At 43.4% G+C, this 14,291-nt stretch overlaps 1 protein-coding gene across 3 annotated transcripts in view; it reads left to right on the top strand.

The window, feature by feature from the left end:
- Positions 1-2,928: 2,928 nt before the first annotated feature.
- Positions 2,929-14,291, top strand: part of KCNJ15 (potassium inwardly rectifying channel subfamily J member 15) — a 45,372-nt gene continuing 34,009 nt past the window's right edge. Inside the window, exon 1 of one of the 3 annotated variants that reach the window (XM_008539436.2) lies at positions 2,929-3,554. The gene's annotated coding sequence lies outside the window, so the exon portion shown is untranslated. Of the gene's footprint in view, positions 3,631-14,291 lie in introns of all 3 variants that reach the window. The other 2 variants (XM_070597903.1, XM_070597914.1) reach the window with 2 other exon arrangements.

Genomic DNA, 14,291 nt, shown 5'->3' on the forward strand with positions numbered 1-14,291 from the left:
ATCCAGACTTATGTATATTCTACTGACACATGTAAGAGTCTTGCTTTCAATTAATTGGGCAAAGAAAGATGATTTGCTGAATACTCATTCAGGTTTGGTTTTTATTTTAAGCTAAAAGATCAATAAGATTGACCATCTTCAATTACAAAATGATTAGCTGTGTTATTGGAAGTAATCTTGTGTGGTAGATTCCAGACTTTACTCTTTAGAAACATATTGTGAAGCAAATTTTCTCACTGGGTGAGAGGGAGATTGAGTGACACAAGATATTTTTTGTCAAAATTAGTAGTTTGTCCTCTTTCCCTCACTTAGCCTCAAAAAATTCCAGAAATACTTAGATCACTCAATTATTAAAATGTGAAGGGTAAAGTCTGTTCCCTGTGACAGAAATCTCATAGATGCTTATTCTAGAATGTGCCCCCCAAACACTTTTATTTATAATGCATCACCTCCTTTCGTGAATTCTGTCAGATCTGCCACCTCAAGATCTAATTGTTGAAATAGCCCCAAAAGAAAAAGAATAAAAACAGACAAACATTACCAAAGTGAAGAATATTGTCTTAACATTTAAATTATTTCACATATTCATATTCCTTTGGACTCATTTTCTTCTTTCATCATTTTTTAAAAAGATTTTATTATTTCTTTTTCTCCCCAAAGCCCCCCAGTACATAGTTGTGCATTTTTAGTTGTGCATCCTTCCAGTTGTGGCATATGGGATGCCGCCTCAGCGTGGCCCGATGAGCGGTGCCATGTCCACGCCCAGGATTTGAACCGGTGAAACCCTGGGCCACCGAAGTGGAGCATGCGAACTCAACCACTCGGCGACGGGCCGGCCCCTTTCATCATTTTGAAGTCTGTGTTATGAATGAATATGAGCTCTTCCATGTCCGCTCCTGCAAAAACTAAAGCTTGCCAGAGTATTAGACTATGGTTATAATTCATGTAGTGTATTACTTGATACTCAAAGGAATCTACACATGCATATGTATGCCCACAATAGACTAATTTGAGAAAAATGCAGTCTAATGAAAAATGCATGGACTGGGAGTGAGAAGGGCTGTTTCGAACCTCAACTCACCTCTTTCTATTCTGTGACTTTGAGCAAATCACTGACCCTCTCTTGCCCCATTTCCTCACTCTTAAAATGCGACTAATCATACCTTTTTGGTGTGAGCATCAAATTGATAACATTTCTGAATGAGCTTTATAAATTGAGAAAGAGTATTCAAATATTAGTTTACTAATTAAAGCCGAGACTGGAAATACTCGTTAAAGATAAGAAGTAAGTTCGATCATTACAAATCATGACCTCCATTTATAATCTTGTATTAATCAACTGGCCAAGTATTTTTGTGAGGGACCGTGACGTGCCAGCTGTCCCTCGAGGGGCACGCATGAACACAGCAGTGCCGTCAATCTCTGAAATGGAACACAGACAGTAAACGGTGAAGAGTTAGGACCATTTAGACAACGCAAAGTGGCTTTCCAAGTAAAAGGGGATATTGACGTTCAGAGTTGGATCGGGACCTTACGAAATGAAGACCTTAAAAATGATGTCCCTGAGGAGGTACCACTTGTGGTAAGACCTGAATGGTGATAAGCGGTTGGTGGATGAATAAAAATGTGAGGGAGAATGTTCCGGGCTGAGGGAACAGCCTGTGAACATCACCTGAGGTAGGATCTGGTCTGATCCAGAATGCTGGGTCTCCCCTTTTTTGTTTTTCTACACCTCTGTGCTCACCTGTTCTATGTGGGACTTTTGTCATATCCTCCTAGGAGATCGGCTGATTTTACAGTTCTGGAGGAAGACCATCAGCTTTAAGAAGTCTGAACCTTGTGTGGCTTCTTCATTCTCTCAAGCCCTGAGCCCCTGGGAGCCCAGCATCTTCTCTCAGGGACCACGGTGCTCTCCCCGACTGAAGATGAAACCCTTGCTTCAAGGGAAAGAGGAGGACAACAGGGACAGATTCCCTGTGTCCCCAGCGGGAAACTGGGAAAGGAAATGATTTATGCCCTGGCTTTGAGTCAGGGGAGAGGAGAGGAAGAAACGGGGAGGTCTCAGACCTTCCCCCTAAAATGCAGACTGACACGCTACCCCTGCCTGCCCCCACCTAGTTCAAGCCTCCGGAGCAGACGCAGCCGCAGCCGCACCCAGGGTGAAGTAGGGGCTGCACCACAACGTGGAACCCAGAACTCAGGGGAGGGGAGGTGTCGTTTGCTTCCAACAAATCAAGTCACTCTCTGTTCCCTCCGATTTAAAGCAGCTGCAGTGCCTTGGCTCTGCCAAGGTGCCTGCGCAGGGGACATGTGAGCCTGTCATCATGTCCTTTGTGACAGAGAGCATTGGCTTCCCTTAGCGTTGCCTTTGGACCAGCGCGAGGGATTTCATTGGGGAAAGCAACTGTGGGGAAGTCGTCCTCTCTCCTAGGATTTACCAGGGTCCCCGTGCACTCTGGCCACAGGAAGGCTGGTGGCTCTCATAGGCCTTGGACTGGCCTCCCTTGACTGACGGCTGCAAGAAACTGCTTGGCGTAGGAAGGACACACAACTGCATTCCAGAAAGAAGCTCGCTGCCTCCGTTTCCAGAGACTGGAAACTTAGATTTCTGCTTCAAGGATGGCATTCTGACCATTTCTTACAAAGTGCTGGACTCTGTGCAAATGCTGGAAATCAGTTTCAACATGGAAGCTTAGTCCCAATTTCCACGATCCAGAAGAACCCCATTTCACCCATAGCTACCCAACTACTTTACGTTTTTGATTAGGCAAAACAGAGGCTATAGGAAAAATCAACATGGCCATACGGAGATTGAGCTAAAAACACAGTCTCCCTCCATGACGTTTTGCTTATGTGTATTTGATATATGTATCGTCTGTATGGGTTCACCCTGGTTTTCTCCAGGGGGCAGGATTTTTGTTAATATTCATTTGGAGTAGGGAGTGGGAAGAGGAGGCAAGAACGTGGGATAAAGGAGAGCCTGTCAGAAAAGATAATCTAGTTATTTATTTATAGTTTGTTTAGACAAAGGGACCTTGAAACAGGCTTTGATAAGAATCGCCAAAGTTTCTTCAAAGATTAACTGGCATTCTTTAAAAGGGCATTAGTTTTCTTTTGTACAGGTGTTCACAGAGCTCAGGACTGGCTGTTCCATTAGAATCCTTCGCTGGTCTGTAGATTTCCTTAAGACATACTGCTGACATCATGGACTCCTTTCTCAGATTCCTTCTCTCTCTTTCTCTCTCTCTCTTTCTCTGTTTCTCCTTCTCTCTCTCTCTCTCTCACTTTCTCTCCTTCCCTCCCTCTCTGGCCCTCCCTCCCTCTGCCCAATCTCTCCTAATCTCTTTCTTTCTCTCTTTAGTTCCTTCAGGTAAATCCCACTCAAACTTGTACCAACTTGTTTTTGACTGACAGTGAACAGCAAGAAAGTTTGCTTTATTTTGAGAGAACCTAAACATCTCTCTTTCCCAAGGCAACCTGCGGCAAACACTCATTTCTTTGCCTTGTCCTGACTTCACAGTTGTCCAGGAGTCTGCACTCCTCCGTCCTTGCAGGTAAGAGGTACGCGCTGTAAAAATATTGGAGCGTGCAGCAGGCTGGGGAGATTTATGAAAAACTCTCCTTCTAAAGGTAATGAAAAAGTTGCGATTCTTTTAAAACTTCTTTAAATCATTCAAGACACCCAAACTTATCTGGGGGAATTTGCAAGTGCTGTTTGCATGTGGAAAACGGGTTTTTACTTAATGATGGGGCAAAAAAAAAAGTGCTTTATTCTTGCCTGTGAAACAATCTCCAGATGTTGTCTTGTTTGCTCTGGGTGTAAGTGATCTAGACCGAGAGAGAAGAATTACTCCGACTTCTCTTTGCAAGTGTTTTTCTCTCATAGTGTCTGTTAGAGTAAGTTTGTTATTGATTTTCTCTGATTATAGATTCTTTGGGTCATTCTCCGGCAGTTATTTTTCTTTGTCGGTGGAGAAATCAGCTTAGGTTGCTGTAAGGCGAAACCTCACGGGAATATTTTAAAATCTGCTACCTAGCCGTATGAGAAAAAAAAAAAAGTGACGTAAGTTTCCGTGGTAGGTATAAAGAATGTAAACAATTCTGACTTTGGAAACATTACGAACCTTGTTCATGACCCATGGATAATGCGTTTTATAATCTGTGTATAATTTCGTGTGAGTTTAGACTATTCTCAGCTAATAAATGTTACGCTGGGTGAAATTTCCACATTGCTTCTGCGAAACTAGCTTTTTATTTCCTCTCTCCACTTCCGCATTTAGTTGCCTGAGGAAATGAGAATTTGTTGTTCAATAGATGTTTCTTCACCTCCCAATTTCTTTAAGTCACAGGTTCAGAAACTTACAACAAATGGAATATTTAACTTGGAAAAATTAGAAACCAAATGTGTCTCCATCAATTCGAACATTTAGATTTATTTCCTCTTATCAGGAAAATATCTTAATCTTTTTCTCTTTTACCTAAAGGAAGGATTTTGAAAAAAAATTACTTTAAGTTCTTTTTTGAAACCTCAAAATCACACACACACACACATACAAACACACACACACAATCAACCGTTACCCCAGATCAGATCCTATCCCTTTTTGTCCTCTCTCGTGAATGTTTAAACAAACATGTAATGATCAACAATAGCCTTGGGTGATAAATTATCTCAACTTAAACTTGTCCTAAAATCAAAAGAAAAGAGTTGAACACAATTATAATGAATTTTTAAATGCCATCATTTTATGAAAACCTAAGGTCAGGAGACTTCCAATTGAACAATTAAACACTTACCTCACACACAGCTCCCCTCAGCACTGGTCTTTCCCTGGGTTTTATTTTTTAGCAAATTTCCTCCTTCTCTAGCTGTAAATATAATAAATAGCCATCCAGGGAGCGACCCAGAGGTCACATGGAAAGTCTTCACACAAGGCTGGAAGGTGCACAATTTAACCAAATCGCCAGTAGTCGTATCTCAGAAACGCTAATCAAATCGCAGACCTGACATTTCTTCCCTGAATTCAATAAATGCATAAGTAGTTTGAGGGTTTTATAGAAATGGACCTAGTTGACTTTTGTGATTCTGGTTGCTTAAGGAAAACACATTTTTAAAAATTGCTCCCGCCCTCTACCACTCCTTCCTCCCGCTAACAGTTGTGGTCATTTCACAGAAAGTGCTATTTCCCCAATTTCCTCTCCTCGCACTTATAACCAGCGCAGACAGCCCATACTGGGGCGGGGGAAAGAGAGAGAGCGAGACCCCAGGCTCCCCACGCCGGCAGCCCCGGAGAGCCAACAAAAGCAGGTCTGTTGGCTCACACGCTCCTGCTCTGCCCCGGCGTGGAGAAAAGCTTGAAAAGGCTGCACTTTCTTGTTTTGGGGGCTGTGTGTGTGTAATTGTATACCTGAATGACAACAACATGCTTGGTACAAGAAAAACCCAACAACATGTGGCTTGAGGCAATGAACAGAGGCAAACTTTTTCTGACTTAATCAGTGGAAGTCGAGTAGTTGAAATATCCCTTCCTGTCTCACCCCCTCGCGTCTGTTGGAGACACAGAGCAGCCCACTGACTTCCTCGCATGCACTGAGTTCAGAGCTCACAGTTGTCTTTGGAGTGTCTTTACCTGGCGCATGCAGCGGACTCCTAGAACCAACGTAACAGTCCAGAGAAGGAGCCATAAGCGTGGTCGGGCTGCAGATGACTAGCCCCTGGGACAATTCTTTAAAGTGTATAAACCTCCCTAATCATTTCCTTCAGTCTTTAATATATAAGTACTTCAGCTGCTGTCTCTTCTCCTGCAACAATTCAAGCCCTTCACACCAAGCAAATCAGGTATCTCCAAATGCGTTGTTTTAATTCTTTTTTTAAGTAAGAACAAGTCTACTCCAAAAATAGTCAGGAAGCTACGGCAAGAGTTAATGCTGGATTTTGTGCTTGCAAAGACGAGTTTGTTGCTTATTAATGGGTAGACACAAAAGGGATAACAGGCAGAGATTATCATCCATCCTTCTCTCTCTCCTGCCCTTTGCCTTCATTTCATACAGCCACCTTGGAAGTGGGGCTTCTGGTTCAGTTGGAGGGTGAGGTGTGGTGGGCTGGGGACTGGGATAGTGGAGGAGCAAAGCGAACTGAGGGTGGCCTTGCTCTGTGCTCCTCAAGGATGCAGAACCCTGGAAGCGGGAAGATCTGACCCAGCTCACCTGGCTCTGTAGCTCCCTGGTGCCAGTTTTACAGACAGGTAAAGGAGCCGTGTGGCCAGAAGTGAGCAGCCCAAAAGTGCCAAACCCTTCCTCCACTCAAGGAACTAAGGGAAATCTGCTCCCTCACCTTTAAAGGGAGAATTGAGGGCACAGAGGGAGACAAAATAACTTATAATCTTTAAAGAAAGATACTGGGAAAGAAGTTTTATTTGCTACGTGTCACTCTGTTGAGATGAAAGAAAAAATGAGCACATAGACATTCCTAATAAAGATGAGGCAGGAAAGTGGAATCAGACTCATGTTGTCCCCTCTGCAACAAGCTCTCTGGGCTGATGCACACAGTGATGTGGGCTTCTCTGCTCAGTGAGGTGCAGCTGGAGTCCACATAGAAATTCTTAACCTATTCCCAGGGCTTTTCAGCTGAAAATGTTCCTGTCCTTTTCATAAAGAAGACGTCAGAGTTGGTGAGGAGTCTGTCCACTTGCGTTCCCTTCAATGGGCATCGTGCCTTAAGAGATGAAGAGATCAATAACCCATGGTCGTCATAATCCAATTTGACTCTAGACGTTCTCATGTGGCCTAATTCCAGAATACAGTCCATGCTTCTAGACCTGAAGTTCCGTAGCACAAAATTCCAGATATTTTAGTCACGATACGAAGACGAATCAGGGTTGTCTGATCATGCTCACAGCATCAGAAGATACCCAAGAAGGAGGACAAAGCATTGATTTTTGGTAAATGTCGTAGGAAGTAACTAAGTAGAAGAGCATGTCTTTGCTACCTTGGCACTGAGGACCCAGAGGAGATGGAAAGAATTAGCAACAGAATAAGCACAGTTTTGTTTTGTTCTTCCCCTGGATCCTGCAGTTCAAATGCAGAGCAATCTAGATGTGTAGGGATCCACATTACACAAAGCCAGCAGCTCCTTCCACCGAGGCTGGACAGTAGCCATAGGGCTGCACTGGCCACTCATGTCCCCATTCAGGGTCCAAGTTTAGGGAAATGATGTTCTGAGCCTGGACTTTGTCCCTGGGGTTACAGACCACACCAATCCTCAGAGGCACCATGGGGTCATCGGACTATGATGGGCGTCGCTCAGGGCAGGAATTCTGCAGTAGGGAATCCATTTCTCAGGGTGTTTTGAGGACCCAGATGGCTGGGTTTGGGTTTCAATCCACGTCCTGTTTCAGTCAAAGTTGCCCCGGTGTCAGCTGATAACTATGAAAGTCTTGTAGAAAACTAAGAATTTTCTCCAGTGTCAGCATCAGAGGCTGATCAAGATTTTATGGAGCCTGAAGATTACACAATTTGGGGGCCCTCCTTGAGGAAAACGAATGCAAAATTATGACTACAAAATTAGGAGCAAAGCTTTGGAGAGGGCTGGTGCAAGTGAGGAGGCCCAAAGCTTGAGTTTCATTAACTCCGTGAGAAATCCACTCTGCCTCCTACATAATAAAGCGCAATACTTGTTTCCTGAAGGAATGCTTGAGTTAATCCATGTAAATTTTAGCTACTGACTGCCCTCTAAGTAACTCTGGAAATGGCAAGTGAAAATAGCAGATAATCACACTTACACATACCTAATGATCAGGAATAGATGGAAAATTGATCTGAGTGATATCTAGAACACTTCTCATTTCACTGGCACATTTCCGTGAAATGTGTGACTGACCCTGTGGGTCATAACAAGGCAAGATGCTATCACAGCTCTGTTTTTCCCACAGCAGAGTATGTGGGTACTGAAATTAACAGTGTACTTTTCCCATGTGAAAAGCCTCAAGTTAAAACCCGAAGAACGCTATGCTAGATGGGAGCCTAGAACCTAGAATGATATTAAAGCTTTCAAGAATATGCTTCTAAGACTTCAGGGTTTGCCCCGGTGAAATATCTGTGTGTTCAGCAAGGGACTGACTCTCCTTCCCTCGATTTCTATTAATGCTGTTTCCATTTCCGAGAGCAGTTAACAGTGTCATTTCTCGGCATGAATGCTTGCTAAACCCATGCCTACCGGGCACCAGGCCAAATAATTCTCATTCAGTGATGTTTATGTCTTCAAATATTTGCAGATTCATATCTTGCTCCATCGTAGTTCTGTTTGCCAAAGAATGCAAGGTCAGCTGCCCTAATCTGGCTTTCTTACTTCCTGAATTGCCCTTTGGTCTATTCCTACCTTTTAAGAACACTTTTGAAAAGTTTATCCTTTGCTTTGAAGGGTCGTGAAATTTGGCATCATCTATGCTCTTCCTAACAACCCCATCCCCAAATAACTTCTAGGAGTTAAAGGAAATATATGAGCCCTGGAGCACCTGGCTCCTTTGTCTAGAATTCTCTAAATACTAAGGAATGAGAACCCCGCCCTGTTTTCTTCATATTTTCAAAAGGCCATGGAAAGAATTTTTACGTAAACAGATATGTACAGCCATATATATGCAAGTGACAAAGGCAGCGTGGCTGTCTGTTTAGCTGGAACATTAATAACAAAACTGTGTAGGTATACAGAGAAGATTCCAGTGTGAACATCACAGCACAATAGTGCTTTATTTCCAACATCTTGCCTTCTTCAATAAATTTCAAGTCTATAGTTTCTGCCTAAAGTCCATATTAAAGAGTAAGTGTCCAAAAAAATTCCTCTAAACAGTGTTAAAAGAAAAAGTACAGTCAAGGTGACATGGGGATCTTAACATCCCCTCTTAACAAAGGAGTTGGGTATTATGTCACATGACTTGATTCTTGTCAACTTGAATGCTGTGATAATCTGATCAAGAAACACTCAGTGTTCTAGCTCCTGGCACCACCACGCAGCTGGCCCCTCTAGTCAGAAGAGGGACTGGCTTCTCCCAGGCGGGCCAAAGCTGCCTTGGGGAGTTAAGGAGAGGTGATGGCTCCTTTCCAGTGCCTTCATCATCCAGTCTCCCAGGAATTGGGGAGGAGACCCCTGAGACGCTGACCCTATACATCCTGTCTCAGGGTCTGGGGCCAGGAAAGATTTCCTTAGCCAGAAAGCAGGAGGGAGCGCCCTGAAACACAGTCATCAAGTTTGACAGTAAAGCGCTCCCCATCCTGGGAGGTTCTGCTGTCAAGCAATGAGACCTGAAGAGGGTTCTGTGTTAACTCTCGCCCTGCAAGAAATAAGAAGGTCTGTACTCCAACAGGCTTGGGAAATCTGTCATAGTCCGTGTTTCGTCTTGAAACTTCACAATAATCATTAAGAGATTAAAACTCTGAGAAGTCCTGCAGCAAAAGCATCCTCTATCCCGAGTTGTGCAACCATTTTGGACTACAAAATTGTCTCCCACCTCCTCCTGCCTTCTTAAAACTATTATTTATTCCTTTGACTAATATTTCACGCAACCCCATTGGGAGCACTTTCACAGACTATGATTGGCATGGGTGGCAAGGCGTGTGGTGCTCCAAGGAAGAACATGTTATGATGTTCATTCTCCATTTGGCTGTGAGTTATACCTTTAGGACCTGAGCCACCCCTGCAGGTGACTGACCAGCCTTTGGGACTACAAAGTGGCCGTGGACAGTAGTCCCAAAGAATTTATTTACTTTTCATCTCTTTGTTTCTTTTCTTTTCTTTTTTTGGTGAGGAAGATTGCCCCTGAGCTAACATCTATTGCCAATCTTCCTCTTTTTGCTTGAGGAAGATTGTCCCTGAGCTAATATCTGTGCCAGTCTTCCTCCATTTTGTATGTGGGACGCTGCCGCAACATGGCTTGATGAACAGTGTGTAGGCCCATGTCCAGGATCTGAACCCATGAACCCTGGGCCACCGAAGCAGAACACACAAACTTAACCATTATGCCACTGGGCTGGCCCCAGTCTCTTTTTTTCTTTATGTCCATCTTATTCCCTAGAGAATTTAAGTGAATTTAGAAAGACATCCACATACCCTCATACAAACACCATGTGAATTAAAAGTAGATGGAAAAGAAAAACAGGGGTAAGCCTCTAAAAGGTAATTTAATTAAATCTTTTACTTATGAGCTTTATCTACAGTCATGTGCTGCATAATGAGGTTTCGGTCAATGATGGACTGCATACATGATGGTGATCCCATGAGCTTAGCATGATATAGCCCAAGCATGTAGTCAGCTATACCATCTAGGTTTGTGTAAGTACAACCTAAGATGTTCACACAATGACGAAATCACCTATAAGTGCATTTCTCAGAATGTATCCTGGTCATTAAGGGATGCACGACTATATTTTTAAAAACCAAACTAAATGTGCAGACTCACAGCAAGAGAATCTTGTTTGCGACTTCAGAATTAAATGCAGGTTTTAGATACGCTTCATACTTGAACCCGGGAGTCAATTAGGCACTTGTTGAATCAAGTTTTACATGCACAATATTTTATAACCGTTTGAAAGAAAATGTCCATTCTGCCTCTAGGGATCCTTTTGTTCTTTTCATCACTATGTCTGTAATTTAATTGTCCGTAAGTGAAGTTATAAACTTTCTCCGTTGGTTTCGACTCAGGTCCAGTACCAGCTCCAGGGGACCATCTATGCCCCGCGAAGCCTGGGTTAAGATCCCTCTGTAGATTTCCCTCACCGTCCTGGTCGTAGCTGCTTCATCCCACTTGGCCCTGCTTTACAACGGCCTGTCTACTTGTCTCTCTCCCCTACTGCGTTGCAAGCTCAATGCCAAAGGAGATTTTACCTGATTCTTCCTCTGTGCTCCCAGAGCTTGGCCCAAATCATTTCTTAGGCAATGCTGTTGAATCAACATGCATTGACATGAAGGCACAGTTTTTGCTATAATTACATCTTCAGTTGAACCATGACCTACAACCATCCCATCCTACAAGCACACAATATAGAATATTTTATCTGAAGTGTCTTGAAAATACATGTATCTGAAAACTCCTAACTGGTGCATTTTCTCCTTCAGCAAACATTCCAAAGTGATAGATTGGCTGCTAGAATTGCTTAAGTGGAGTCATTAAGGAAGGAGATGTATTTATATGAGTGAGAAGAAACAGGGCACCAGGTACCTACAATATAGTACTTGTGTAAACCCCAGAGAGGGAAAAATAAGAAACACACAGAGTGTTTTAGAAAGAAGAAAATTGAAATAAAACAGAAAAGTAAATGCAGAGTTGGCAGAGTTTGGCATCGGAGCTTGGACTGAAAGTTTGATCCTGGAGAAGAAAACAAGGGAAAGAAAGGAAAGGAGGAATTTGCTGAAATCCTGGGGTGGAAAAAAATGATTTGATCTATGGTGCAGCCAATCTAGGAGACAAGGGAATTCACATAATTTCAGACTCCCTGCAATGCTGTGTTTAGCTACGGTCTATGTTAGCATACCTTTGGCAATAAGGGCATCTGGCTCTCAATGTGTTTTAAATTTTAAGTTAAGAGAATTTTCTAAGATTTTCCCATTTTAAACGTGAAATATTATAGGACTAAAACTTATAAGAGCCCCTTTTCTGTGATTACAATCAATGCATTTCCTTCCGACTGGGAGCTGTTGATGCCAATAAATGGCATTTCAGAGTCTAAGGCTGCCCAAGTGCATGTATATTTAAACATAAATTTTATAATTACGGATATTAAGTTGTCTAGTCCAATATCCTGGGAATGTTCTCTAAATTATGCTTTTCGTACAGTGCTTTGTTTAGTTTTCAATATCTGAAGAGATGGGCTATGACTTCCCAGCCCTAGAGTTGGTAGAAGTGTATGTTTAATGAGTTTTTAAATCAGCTCCCACCAAGATTTTGGATAGTTAGGCTCCAGCCTGCAGTCATCTTCACCCAGCACACAGCTGCTGGCAGCTTGCTCCACGGGAGGTTGGTGGCCGTGCCTCAGAAGATCAGAGTGGAGAAGACTTAGCCCTTGATCTCAAGGAACCTCCAGTGCCCTGCTGGGAGGGCACATAGATGGGAATGGAGGTGGAGAAATAGTGAAAAATACTCAAAGCACAAGAATGGCTGTGATGCCAGACAGAATGTGAGAAGAATTACCTGAGGAGCCCAACAAAGGGTTGGGGATAGTCAAAGAAGGACAGACCAGATCCATTTGGGACAGTTGGGAAAGGCATTGGGCCATCTGAGAGCACCTTGGAGAATGAACAGGACTTCAAGAGTCAGGATGAGGAGGAGAAGCCATCAGAGGTCAAGAGAACAGCAGGCACAAAGGTGCACCAGAGGGAAAATGCAGGGAGGACCTCAATGTGCATAGGGGTTGAGTCTGCTATAAAGAATAAGAGATTGATGATAATAATCACGATGATGCTGATGGCCAACACTGCTGAGTGCTCACTAAAGGCCAGATGGTGCTGGGTGCATCCTAATGTTCACAGCTGCCTATCCAGTAGGCTTTATTATTAGCCTTGTCTTAGAGATGGGGAAAGCAGAGTACAGAGGTTAAGTTACTTGCTCACAGTCACAGGCTCCAGAAGGGGTGAGGAGGGGCTTTGAAGCAAGGTCATTGGCCTCTAGAGCCCACACCCTCACATGCTGCCGTGAGAGATGAGATTCAAGAGTGAGTCGGTTGCGGAGAACTGTTTGGGTTCAATTTGGTAAGCAATGAGGAGTCACTGAAGGTTTCGGGTTTTTTGGATTCTGAGCTGTGCTTTGGAATATCAGTCTGGCAGTGAAGGCCCCATGACTTGTCAGAAGGGTATTTTGAGAGGCTGGGTGAAAGGAATGAAGACCTAGAGCTGAGTGTGATGGCAGCAGAAGGGGAGAAGGAGAGACACGGGCAAGATGCACTAAGGTCGAATCTCTGGACTCGAGTTAGATTAGGCAGGAGTGAAGGCATTTAAAGATAGACAGGTGGGAGAACGAGGATGCCATTGTTTGGAACCAAAAATCAGAAGTAACTGGATTTAGGAGAATAATATGAGTTCTGTTTTGGCCAAGTCAGCTCTGAGCAGTTCTCTAGGAGAGGTGTCCCAGGGGATGTTGCAAACAGAGATCGGATCTCAGAGGAGGTGCTGCTGGGGAGCAACAGGTAATGAAATGGGACTATGGATGGTCAAGAGGGTAAGGTGGAGGAGGCCAAGAGAGAGCATGAAGAGAAACAAAAGACGGTGAGTGCCAGACCAGCAGAAAGAGAACGAATTATCAGAGAAGCAGATAGAGGACCAGAGTCTTCTGACACAGGAACAACTGACAGTAGGAATTTTCTGAAGACGTAGTTAGTGGTACCACCCTTGATCATATATCAGAGAAGAGGAGAAGCACGTTTGGGAGTTGAAGGAAAGAAGCAGAGGAGAGCCTGAAGGTGCCAGAAAGAAAAGATGGTGGAGGAGGTCTCCGTAGCCCCCACCTAACTGACGCTCCAGATAGAAAGTCAGAGGAGATGAGAGATCGTAGCATGGCTGGCAAACCAGTGTCCTTGGAGGCTGCGGGATGGCTCCTTGTAAGCCTGTTGGTGGTGAAAATTTCTTTTCCTCTGTTTCCCATTCTAAGTATGGCTAACCCACTCCGTTCCATCCTTAAAGACTATCAGGTTATCCCATAAATTAACATCTATCATGATTTTAAGGTATATGTTTACCGTGGTGGGGTGGTTACATGTGTTCCTGAAGGAAGATTCCAGCAACTTAGGGCCCCTGAAAAGTGGATGGATATCTGGATTGTGCAAGTCCCGTCCTTCCATTTTCCCAGTAGGTCTGAATAAACTACAAGCTCGTTCTTGAACATGTTTCCAATAAAAAGAGAAAGATAATGCAGTGTTCTAATTTGCTAATTACCGCAATGACTCAAAGCTAGGCTTTTCAAGTTTATTCTTTCATAAGATCGGCGACCTTTTGAACACAAACGTGATTTGACAAAGATAGTCATCATGCTGGAGAGAGACTGAGAAGCGATGCCAGATCCCTTGGAGCCATTAGTCGCTGCCCGCTTTGAACCTACCGTCTAAAGCTCGTTTTGCTGGGATTATTTTCTGGTGTTTCGGTGCTGTATTGTGATTAAGCAAAACTTCAGCAAAAATAAAGTGCTATATGATAGCAGTTTTGAAAAATTGGTGGGTGTGTTAAAAGAAGTGCAACCTTAATTTTCTTAGCAAAAAGTCAAATGATTAGTAGTTTGGAAACTTCTGGATAGGAGAATATAAATAGCTGATAA

The sequence above is a fragment of the Equus przewalskii genome, chromosome 27 (assembly GCF_037783145.1).
Source record: "Equus przewalskii isolate Varuska chromosome 27, EquPr2, whole genome shotgun sequence".
Classification (NCBI taxonomy): Eukaryota; Metazoa; Chordata; class Mammalia; order Perissodactyla; family Equidae; genus Equus; species Equus przewalskii.